Here is a 12,370-nt window from a genome sequence, read left to right as displayed (position 1 = left end):
ATCTCTAAAGAAGAGTTATTTAACCTCCTCGGCATCCACCTGGCACTTGGTGCTCAGTAAACGACAGGGTGAAGGAGCGCTCAGAGGAGAAGACCCCTTGGACCAGATTCAGCCCCGGAGTCCCCATGCCGGACTCATTTCAGAGCTTTCACTTGTGGAACCCCTGCCAGGCCCCCAGCTGCTGGAGGCAACCCAGTCAGGGTGTCTAAGCGAAACTCAAACGCGTTGGTCTTTTTTGAAAAACCGTCCCTTTCAAAGCCCTGGTGACCATTATTTGGGACCATGTGTTTTCAGGGCCATTGTGTGGTCTCATCCTGGAGGACAGGCTACTCTGTTCGTGTATGGAGGCAGAACCCAAAGACACTTGAGGGTCAAAGTCTCTTCCCCAAGGTCACCAGCTGGTAAAGGAGGAGTCCAGCCTTGAACCCACTAAGAGCAATGCTTGTCCATCCCTGCTGCTGCCTGGGTACGAGATGGACCTTCAGGCTGGGGACATCCAGGCTGGCCCCAGCCCAGCCTCTGGAGCCAGCAGGTCAGCAGTGGTCACCAGTCACTATCACTTTGGCCAGGTTGCTGGACAAAGTATGACCCAGAAATAAGACGGCCTGAATGCAGGTTCATCAGGAAATACTGGTTCCGAGGTCCAGGGCATCAGAGCTCAGGTGGTTGGGGGAGAGGGATCAAGGAGGAGGGAGAGGAAGCACATCTCCAGGGAGGTGTAGAGCCCAGAGGCCTGGGTTTCCTTGGGGAAGTCCCTCTGTAGACACCACCTATACCTCCACCTCCTCCCCCCTGGGTCTTGACTTGCATCTATGACTTGCATCCAGGTGACCCATGCAACACGGGCCCAGGGGAGAGGGCTCGGAGGGTTCCTCGCTTACTACTCCATGCCCGCCTCACTCATTCTAGCCCTGGCACCTAGCCCAGCGCCTCACATATAGTAAGTGCTCAATAAAATTCTGTCACGTGAGCCGGTGAGTGAGAAGGGCTGAACCCAAAGAAAGCAACAGAAAAAGGCTGGGGAGGGCTTCCCTGGTGGCACAGTGGTTGAGAGTCCGCCTGCTGATGCAGGGGACACGGGTTCGTGCCCCGGTCCGGGAAGATCCCACATGCCGCGGAGCGGCTGGGCCCGTGAGCCATGGCCGCTGAGCCTGTGCGTCCGGAGCCTGTGCTCCGCAACGGGAGAGGCCACAACAGTGAGAGGCCCGCGTACCGCAAAAAAAAAAAAAGAAAAAAGAAAAAGGCTGGGCATTGACCTCTGTGGTTCCCTCCTCCCCGCCCCAGCCCCAAGCAGCTGGTGTCCCCTGAGGTGCCTCTACAGACCCAGCCCCACCCAGAACCTCACTTCCAGTGGGTGGGCTCCAGGACCCAGAGCTGTGCTGTCCAAGGCAGTAGCCACTGGCCACGTATGGCTACTGAGCTCTTGACAAGTGGCTAGTCCAAACTGCGGTGCGCTGTCAGTGCGGAACACACACCGGTTTTCAAAGACTTTATACCAGAAAAGAACATCAAATATCTCATGAATATTTTTTATATTGAAAACTTGTTGAAATGATAATATTGTGGAAATATTGAAACAACTTCACCTTTTCCTTTGGGAACGTGTTATTAGAACATTTAAAGTGACATGCGTGGCCCACACGTGTGGCCTGTGTTGTATTTCTGTTGCGAAGCAGTGGTCTGGAAGAGGCTGCAGGTCCCAGCCCCAGAGGAGTCAGGGGCAGACCCCAGACGTTCAGTTACTGTGACCCTAAGTCTCCCAGGGCTCTCGGGCCAGTGCATAGCACGTGGGATCTACCTCAGTTTCCCCATCTGGTGCTCCAGTTTTTTTGTGGCCCCAGCATCCTGCATCCCATGTGGAATCATGCCACGGTCTCATTCCTGAGCTAGAACAGCACTTGCATGGGCCACACCCACCAACTCAGAAGGGGCCTCAGGTATACGGCTACCAACTGACCAACCCAACCTTAACCCAGCCAACCCTTTTAGCTTTTACATCTCTCTGAGTTCTTATACTTCTCTCCATCCCTCTGCCACTCCTCCTGTCCAGATCCCCATTCATTCATTCATTCATTCAGCCAGTGTTTACTGAGCATCTATGTACCAGGCGCTTTTCTTGGCGCTCGATATACATCAGTGAACAAAGCGGATAAACCCCTCTGCTCTTGGGAGCTGACACCCTAGTGGGAAGATGGGCAGTAAAGAACAGACATTGTAAATAAGTAAATGGTATGTGTTAGAACGTATAAGTGCTAATTTAAAAAAATAGAGTCATGTAAGGAGGATCCGCCTCCACATTGCTCTCCCTGGCTTTATTCTTGCCCCTTGACTCATCCTCCATGGGCTGCTGGAGGGATCTCGGGCCCAACCGTGCTACTTTCTGGCTGCCAAGCCCTCTCTGGCTCCCCAGTACCTCCAGGTGAAGGTCCAAGCTCCCTAGCAGGCATGCAAAGCCCCACGTGGCCTGGCCCTGCCAACCTCATCCTCCTCCAGCCGCTCACTGGCGTGCTCTCTAGAGCCTCCCTGTCGTTCCCTCTCCCAAGAAACCCTTCCCAGATTTCTCTGTTCCTCTGCTCGTTCTCATCACTAGAGGCTCCACTCACTGCCAGGAAGGTTTGCAGTCGGCCACACGTGGATCTCGGCATCCTAGGCCCGTGCGTGTGCTACGGCTACACGCCTGCTGCCATGGCTCACGTGCATGTGTGGATTCTATGTGAGCAGACATGCCACATGCCCATGTGTCGTCCCCCTCAGAGAGGCCCAGCGGGGTCAGGGGCTTCCCAGGTATGTCTCGACTTCCCAGAGCCTCAGCAGGAACAAGCCCTGCAATTCAGGAAGTCGCCATGGCAACCGACGGGCCCTCGTGCCATCTTCTGCAATCAGTGCTGGGACCTGGCCACCCGCTGGGCTTCCTGGAGATTTGTTCCCTATGATGGGAGGCTGGGGAGGGGGCTCCTAACCCGCCTTCCTCTCTTCTCCTGTCCTCCCCTCCCCCACCCCCAGGGTGGCAGGGCTGCCAGGACGGGACAGAGAGGATTTGAGAAAGGGCTCCCCTGAACTGGAAGCAGGGACTGGAATTCTGGTCTCAAATAAGCCACTGGTCCCTTATGTGATCCTTCCTTTCTCTACACCTCTGTCTCTTCATCCGTGAGATGCCTCCCTTACAGGGTCTCTGTGGGGTTTGGGGCAATAATATGGCACATGTTAGGTGCTCAACTAATGCTGTTATCAAAATTAAAGGTCTAAAACAACCCCTCGCCTTTCAAGGTGCTTCCTATCTGTTGGTTCACAGCAGCCCCTGAGGAGGGTTTTTAATATCTTTTTCACAGAAGAGGAGCCTGAGGTCAGAGTGGTGGAGCGGAGGGCCAAAGTCACCAGGCTCAGCTGGATGGGGCAGGTCAGGAATGCTGGGGATTCCCAGCAGAAAGGCTCTCTGGGAGGGATGGGGCCCGGGACCATCCTTTCTCTGCCAGCACAAACAGGTGACCCTGCCTTACCTCTACTTCCTGACAAGAGCCCGGCTCTCATCTCCTGGGCTAGTGCCGGGGAGTAAAGCGAGGCCTCTCTGATCCCAGAACCCTGCTCAGTGGACAGAACCCTGAGGCAGGAGGCCTGGGTTCCAGTGCTGACTGGCCCTGTGACCTCAGAAGAGAGGGAGTCTCTTGTCATCTCTGGGCCTCATTTAACAGGTGCTCTAGATTGTAAGATGAACTAGATGACCCCAAGGGCACGTCCCACTCATACAGCCTGTGGTTTCCATTCTATAGCAAGACGAGCTCAAGGGACCTTGCAACCCTGGGCAACACTGACCGGTGAGTTTGCCAAATGCCAGGCACAGACCTCCCTGACCAACCGAGGGGCCTGGCTTCACACACACTCCAGGAAAGTCAGGCAACAGAACAGCGTCTTTGTCCTCCCAGCTCCACCAGGGCCTCGAGTTTCTTAATTAGGAGGCTGCAGTGTCTGTTGCTCCATTTCACTCCAATTCCTGCCAGAGAAGTCACTGAAGTGAGGGAAAAGGCACCACGCGCTTGCCCCATGCCCCTTTTACGCCCATGACCCCGTTTTATTCCCACAACCACTCTGCAAAGTAGGTCTTACTGCGTGCATTTCATGGGTGAGGCGACAGAGGCTCAGAGAGGTGGAGTGACTTACTCAAGGTCACACAGCCAGGAAGTAGCAGAACTGGCATTTGAACCCAGGCCCGTCTGATTCCAGAGCCCAGTAGAAAGACCATCCTCGATGTCCACTCTACTCGGCTTCCTCGTCCCTCTCTCAGTGACAGCTCTGCTCCCTAGAACTCCTCTTCCTCCTCTTTCTGGGGCCCCTGGTGCTGCCCACAGCACCCCTTCCTCCTCCAGGCAGGAAAGATGCTTAGACTCAGAATTCCAGAGCATCAGGGATGAAAGAGCCCTTTGAGGTGAACCACACCCTACCTGACCAGTTCTGCCTCCATACGATGGGGAAACTGAGGCCCCGTGAGGCAGAGCCAGGCCTGGACCCAGAATTAAAGGCACAGACTCCTATCCCGCAGGGGGTGTGGTGGAAGATGTCCCGTACAGCAGGACTCAGGGGCATTGGTGGAGCTCTGGGGATGCCGCCTAAGGCAGGCGGGTCTGCTGGTCGGGGCTTGAAGGGTTTGGATTTGGATTAGCAGAGAGCGGAGGGAGCCTGCCCGACACGAGGGTGGGGGCTGGGCGTCCTGGCTGAGCTGAGGGGTCAGGCAGCCTTGGCCAGGCTCCCACCTCCAGCCCCAGGGCCAGCGCACGAGGTGGAGCTGAAACATTCAAGCAGCTTCCTCTCCTTTGTTGGGAGTGATGTCGCCCATTTCCTGGATGTCCAAGAACCGGCTTCAAACAATAGCGCTGTCAGGAAGCCAGGAAGGGGCTGCTGCCCTGTGCCTGGTCCTGCCCCATCCCTCCCCACCTCCTGAGACCTGGCCGGGCCATCCTTTATGCTTATCTCTGGGAGTCTTATGCCTCACTCTGTCACTAGCCGGCTGTGTTTCTTGGGGCCGGTCACCTAACTTCTCTGGGCCTCCGCTCCCCATCTAAAACTGGGGATCCGATGCTCACCCAGCAGAACTAGCACACAGATCAGACGAGGTAGTAACGATGGTAGTAGGAGCTGCAGTAGCCGCGAATACACTGTACCGAGACAGTGCTGCAGGAAGTGCTCGGTACTTAGTAGGCATTTGAAAATGTGACTTTGGCTCTGAATCCCGGACACGGTCACTCACATTCTTCGAGCCTACTGAGTGCCAAGCATTTCCGTGTGCCTTATCTGGGTACCACGTGTGAAGACCTACAGTTTTGGAGTCAGACAAAATTACGTTTAAATCCCAGTTCTGCCAATGATGGGCTGTGTGACCTGGGACAACATCGTGGCCTTTCTGAGCTCCAGTTTCTTCTGAAATAAAGGAAAATAGGAATAAACAAATAAAGTAAATAGCAATAACAAGAATCCCTATTTTGTGGCATCAAATGAGGAATAAATAGGCCAACAGATGTCAAGCATTGGGCACAGTGCCTGGCAGAGTAGACAGACACCCAGTAGACGTTAGCTCCTGTTCCTACTGTTGCCACCATGGGCCTCCCCACCTCTTCCTGTGTTCGCTCACGTTGCTGCCCCTGCCTACGAGCCCTTCCTCTCTGCCGTCCACACCTCCGGCTCTGCACAACTCTTTAGCATCCAGTTGCCACCCCACAGGTAGTCCAGGGCGGGGACATCAGAAGTCTAGGCTCCAGCCTAACTTTGCCCTGAGCTCTTCCCTTCTGCAGGCCTCAGTTTCCCCATCTGTAAGGTAAAGGGAAATTGGTCTCTAAGCTCCTCCCGATTCTGATGCTCTGGGAGGTGGCCCAGCATCCCAGCTCCATTCCCGGCACTGGACCTGACACTGAGTTGGAGCCCAGACCTGGCGTCCCCCGTTCACCAGCAGGCTGGACTCATCCGCAGGAGATGAAAGCCACACAACTGGTTCAAGCTGTCTGCAGGCCTGGGAGCTGGGTGGGTGCTTCTGTCCAGGAACATGGCTTTTTCATTAGCGTCATCGTCCGCCCATTAGCCCAAAGCTGACTCACAGGGAACGCGGCGCAGGGGGCTGGTTTCAGTGGGCGCTGTGTTCCCTCAGCCCTCCTCCTCCTGTTCTAGGAAACCTCAGCTCCACTGCCTGTCCAGCTTGCCCCACAGCCCACGGCCGGGTGCACCTGTCAACTTGAGAGGGTCACGTTCACTGCGCACCGACATGGCGCCAGGGGAAGCACAGTCATCTTGTCACCCAACCAACGAAACCACCCCAGAAGAGAAGCACTGTTGTCATCCGCAGTTCTCAGAGAAGTGACGTGTGCCTCTCTGTCCCACTAGGAGTGAACCATCTCGTTAGTCACCAGACTCTAGAGCAGCCTTTGGGATCCTGTTTGTCAGGTAAGCGTAGAGCAGTGTGGCCTTGGGCAAGTCACTTCCCTCTGCATTTTCTCTCCTGTCCCTAGTCAGACCTCCATTTCCCATCGTCCGATTCACCAAGCTGACAGCTCAGAGTGGAGGAGAGCAAAGACTCCGGGTTCTGGAGCCCATCAGGCCCAGGTTGTAATTCTGCTTCTGTCAGAGATAAAATAGCAATCTTCCTGGGCCAATGGAGAGCCTCTTCATCTTTTTACTGGCTGCCAGGACTGCAATGTGGGGGTCTACTGCATCTCATTCAACTGCTCTGCTACTACTGATGTAGGCCGTTCCTCTCTCTCTGTCCATTTCTACAAGCAATGCCATAGTGAACATCCTTGTATACATCTTACAATACTTGAATCAACACTTCTGTAGTATGAATGTTTACAGGTGTGGAATAGTACACACACTTTATATTTTGATCCTCCAAGCATAATATATCAACGTACCAGTTTATACTCCTACGGGATCAGTAGGACAGTACCCATCTCCCCACATCTGGATCAATTCTTCTTTTTTTTTTTAATTCTTATTTAATTTAATTTAATTTATTTATTTATGGTGGAGTTGGGTCTTTGTTGCTGGGTGTGGGCTTTCTCTAGTTGCGGCGAGCGGGGGCTACTCTTCGTTGTGGTGTGCCGGCTTCTCATTGCGGTGGCTTCTCTTGTTGCCGAGCACGGGCTCTAGGCATGTGGGCTTCAGTAGTTGTGGCTCACCGGCTCTAGAGCGCAGGCTCAGTAGTTGCGGCACACAGGCTTAGGTGCTCCGCAGCATGTGGGATCTTCCCGGACCAGGGATCAAACCCATGTCCCCTGCAGTGGCAGGCGGATTCTTAACCACTGCGCCACCAGGGAAGCCCTGGGTCAATTCTTGACATCATCAACCTTTTACACTTTTGCTAATAAAATGGCATCTCACTGTGGCTTTAATGTGCATTGTTCTGCCTACTAGGGAGGTTAAACATCTTTTCACAGTTGATTGGCCATTCTGATGTTTTCTTCTGCAAACTGCCTGTTCACGGATTTTGCAGAGGTTTCTATTAGGGTGTCTGTCTCCCAACCACTCTTTGACTCCGTGCTCCCTGTTGATCCCAGTCCTGCCCTTTTGGCATCCGATGCTCAGGTCCCCTCTCGTACTCCAAGTGCTGCTGTCTATTTCCACAGGTGAGCTGTGCCCCCAGGCCCTCCACGCAGCCAGCCTCCGTGTCAGCCAGCCTGAACCCACGACGGCAGAGGGCTTCAGACTGGGCTTGGCCCAATCAGAAGGCAGTTCAAGTAGAAGATGATCTCCAAAGGTTTCCTCCTTTAACTTTTAAGACCAAAGCCTTCTTTTTTTTTTTTTTTTTTTTTTAATAAATTTATTTGTTTATGGCTGCGTTGGGTCTTCGTTGCTGCGCGCAGCCTTTCTCTAGTTGTGGCGAGCGGGGGCTACTCTTCGTTGCGGTGCACTGGCTTCTCATTGCAGTGGCTTCTCTTGTTGCGGAGCATGGGCTCTACACACTTGGGCTTCAGTAATTGTGGCTCACGGGCTTAGGTGCTCCGCAGCAGCACGTGGGATCTTCCCAGACCAGGGATCGAAGCCGTGCCCCCTGCATTGGCAGGCGGATTCTTAACCACTGCGCCACCAGGGAAGTCCCAAGATCAAAGCCTTCTTAATAATCCTCTGAACAAACTCAGCCTCAATTAACAAGAAAGCTACATGAAACAATTTCGAAGTGGATGACAAAACCCCGGAATCTCTTCTGTATTGTGTCCTTCGAAAGGCAGAGTGGGTGATCTATTTAAAACCAAGGCCTGAAATGCCCTTCTCATTTTAATGATATGTCCAGAATGAACGGCCCAGGGGATTAGATCTACCTCAAGAAAATCACCAAAACGCCACCATCTCCCCCAACGAATTGGCTAGCGGAGAAACTGCGTTTTATGTAATTCTTGGTATGGAAAAGAGCCCAGATACCATCTTAGTCTGTTACTTCATTTTATAGCTAAAGAAACTGGCTCAGAGGGGCAAGTGTTTTGCCAAGATCACACAGCAAGGTCAGAGATAGCGCGGGAGCGGCACCGCAGGCACCTCCTCCAACCAGCTTGCTGCCCATCACACTGATAGGGAAGAAAAGAGGCCAAGGGATTTTCTTGAAAGTTCTTTGGTTTGAGGTCACCACTGGGAACCTCAGCTTCTTGGAACCCAGCAACATAAAGGTACTGCATGTTCCACAGACAATAAAACACACATAAAGCCTGTACCTCAAACTACTGTCACATCACGTAATACCCTAGTTTCAGGTGGCAAGTGAAAGAAACATTATCATCATTTTCTTTTGAGCTTCAACTCTTCCACCAGAGCAGCAGAATTGATTAAAACACGGCTTCCAGAAAGGGCATCCTGCTTAATTTGCTTTCAACCCTCAAATTAAAGGCATACCGGCACGCAATTATCATTCTTATTACCATAGCCTAACCTGACCTTTTATGGCTCTTCCTCCCTTTAGTTCACAGACGGCACTTTTTACTGCCACTGTGACAGGGATTTCTGGGCTCTTTTTGAAAAATAAAAACCAAAAAAACAGAGCATTCCCTTCTTTCTCCAGTGGCGCTAATCATTGTGGCAGAACCCTGAGCCTCTCTTGGAATACAGAATGCCCTCCTGTTTACTCTACATAGAGGGGTACACGGTTAAGGATTAACTAGGCTACTCCCTTTCGGAGAGGCCAATGGCTGTGCACCATTCATTCAGCAATCAGGCACTGACGATCTGCCAGGAGATTTGCCTGAAGGGGTAGCTGCGGTGTTAAACAAGATGGACTTCTCGCTCCCAAAGAGCACAGCAGCTGAAGTGCAGGAGATGCGCCCGACACAGAGGGAGATGTGAGTCACTCTGGAGGGACCTGAGGGACGCTTCCCCAAGGAGGCACGTTTGAGCTGTGTCTTGAGGGAAAGGTGCACCGAGGAGAGGTGGAGGAGGACTCTGGGGCAGAGCACACAGCAGGAGGAAAGGCGCAAGATGTCTGAGAAGGCGCGGATCCAGTGTGTGGCAGGGATGATGGTGGGAGACGAAGCTGGAGAGCTCTGAGTCAGACTCTGGAATGACCGGCTGTCACGCTGAGGAGTGTGGACTTTCTGCAGCAGACTGTGGAGACACCAAGGACAGGGACTGTCCCCGGCATGTTAAAGGTTGAGGTAGGAAGCTGCAACTGCATTGCGCTGGTACCCACAAAAAAACACTGCGGGCAGACTGTTCCTGAAGCGCACAGAGCCCTGTCCTGCCTCAGGGGTTTGCTCCTGTGGTTCCCTGAGGCTGGGACACGCTTCCATCAGCCCTCTAACTGGCCGTTCCTTGAGGGGGAAGCTCAAATGCCACTTCCTCTGAGAGACCCTCCATGGCCTCTCTTTCTAAGTATATCCTCACCCTCCAGCTACTCGTTGTCACACTGACCCTTCACACTGTTTACCTGTTTATTGCCTCCCCCCTGGAATGGAAGCCCCATGACAGCAGGGCCCGTCTGTCTTGCTCATCATTCCTGCCTAGAATGGTAAGTAGCACGAAGCAAGACGTCAAACATTTGCCGAATGAATTAAAGAATTAATGAATGTATTTCCAGGGTTCTAGCTGCAAATACCCCTTCCCTCCCATTGAAGAAAGTATGCTTGAGCATAAGTGAGCAGGTGCGATATTACTGATTACAAAATCTGTATGCCCATGCCACACCGCACACCAGTGAAACCGGAAGATCTGGGGGTGGGATCTGAACATCAGTATTTAAAGGTCTCCAGGTGATTCCAATGTACATCCAAGGGTAAGATTCAATGACCCTGAAGAATAAGAGTGTGGCCTTGGAAGCAGACAGCCCACATGTGTTTCTCAGATCTACCACCCAGATCTACTCCTCAGATGAAGTCTGGGGTCCCCTCTCCCTCATCTCTTGACTCTGTTCTAATTTATTTTTGTTAAGCAAATACATTTATGAATTTTAGTATCTTAGTAAAATTACCCGTGACACATGTGACAAATGCTCAAGACACAAAGAGATGTCACAACCCCGAACAGAGACTTCCTATGTGGTAGAAGCAACTGGTATATTTAAAGCCGAAGTATGCCCTGATCCATTTCAGAGCATAAGAGTACATCTTTGATTATACCAAAGAGCATTTCAGCTAGGACCTGATGCCTACAAAGGGGGCGATTTAATCTCAAAGATTTACTCCTGGGCTTCCCTGGTGGCGCAGTGGTGGAGAGTCCACCTGCCGATGCAGGGGACACGGGTTCGTGACCCGGTCCGGGAAGATCCCACATGCCGCGGAGCGGCTGGGCCCGGAAGCCACGGCCGCTGAGCCTGCGCGTCCGGAGCCTGTGCTCCGCAACGGGAGAGGCCACAGCAGTGAGAGGCCCGCGTACCGCAAAAAAAAAAAAAAAAAAGATTTACTCCTATCTCTACATAATTAATGTGTTGGTTTGTTGCTCTATAGCAAGGAGGGGGGTTGGAAGTTCTTCAGAAAGATAAACGTGGGGTATAGTTTAATCATTTTCTGATGTCTTCCATATATTGGGCACTAGAATATAGACATATAAATAAGACAGAAGGCCAGATCTTACAGTACTAAGACCAGGGGAAACAAGATAACACCCAGTGCCATGACAGGCATTACTCAAATAGAGTGCTGTGACAATTGCTACCATTTGCCAACACTGTACAAAGCATTTCATGTGTAAACCTCATTAAATCCTCAGAGCCATCCCAGGATGTAGGTACTATCATTGTTCCCCCCATTTTACAGATGAGGAAAAGAAAGTACAGAAAGGTTAAGTAACTTGCCTGGGGTGACACAGCTATGAAACAACAGAGCCTGGATTCAGATCCAGACAGCCCAACTCCAGAGTCCTTGTGCTTAACACTCATGCCATACTGTGTCATGGGAACAAAGGGGCAGGAAAGAGCACTTGTGGCTGTAGGAAGGGACGTTTCCTGGGGAAGACAGCATTAGTGTTTGCCTTGAGAGGTGGGTCGACTTTCAAGAGGCAGAGATGGGGGCAGGATTGTTTCCCAGCAAGTGGATGGTGGCGGCATTAGTGAAGAGTTGGAAGTTGGAAAACACTCTTGAGGGATGGCATTTGGGCGACTGTAGGGTCTGTGACAAGGAGTCAGATAGTGGTACAGGAAATGGGCCAGGCTAAGGGCAGATTACAGCATGTCAGGATGCCGGTAAGGATCTGGGCTTTAGTTAACAGCCATTCAGGAGCCACTGAAGGTTTTCGAGTGGCAGAGGCACGGCAGCAAGTTGGGGCATGGTCTGGATGGCGAGATGGCGGTGGGAGACCAGTTAGGCAGTGGTGTTGATAATCCAAGCAAGGGGAACAAAACCAGGCTAGGACAGTGACAGTTGAGATAAAAGAGGAAGTAACAGACGTGAAAGGTTATAGAAGGAACTCAACAGGACTTGCTGTGCGACTGGAACACGGAGAGCAGTGCGCGGGAGTCACGGGAGCATCTCATGTTTTGACACTGGAAGGATAGAGACGCCATTCCCTCCGATAGGGAAGACAGGAACAGGCTTGGCAGAGGAAAGGGGGCAGATAACTTTCCTTTGGGAATGTGAGGAGTCAGCCTCATTATTCTTAAGCCAAACCAGCAGGAAGACTTTCTATTATTTGACGCCCTGCTCAGAGATTCTTCGCGCCGACTGCTTTCAAATTGTGCTGTGACCTTTTTACCTACTGAAATTGTGAACCCGTCTGGGGTGAGAGATTTTAGGAATTCTGTCTTTACTTAAGACTCTTCAGTCCTAGAAGGCTATGATGTGGTGTGATCCCATCAAGAACACAGGAAAGCCAAAGTGAATTTCTTCGTTCAAGGAATTCAAAGCAAGGAGGAGGCAAGGCAAGAACTTCTGTCCAACTTGGGCAAAAGTTAAAACATCCTAGAGTCGAATTTGAA

This window comes from Globicephala melas, chromosome 6, assembly GCF_963455315.2.
Source record: "Globicephala melas chromosome 6, mGloMel1.2, whole genome shotgun sequence".
Classification (NCBI taxonomy): domain Eukaryota; kingdom Metazoa; phylum Chordata; class Mammalia; order Artiodactyla; family Delphinidae; genus Globicephala; species Globicephala melas.
Note: the sequence above shows the minus strand (reverse complement) of the source record.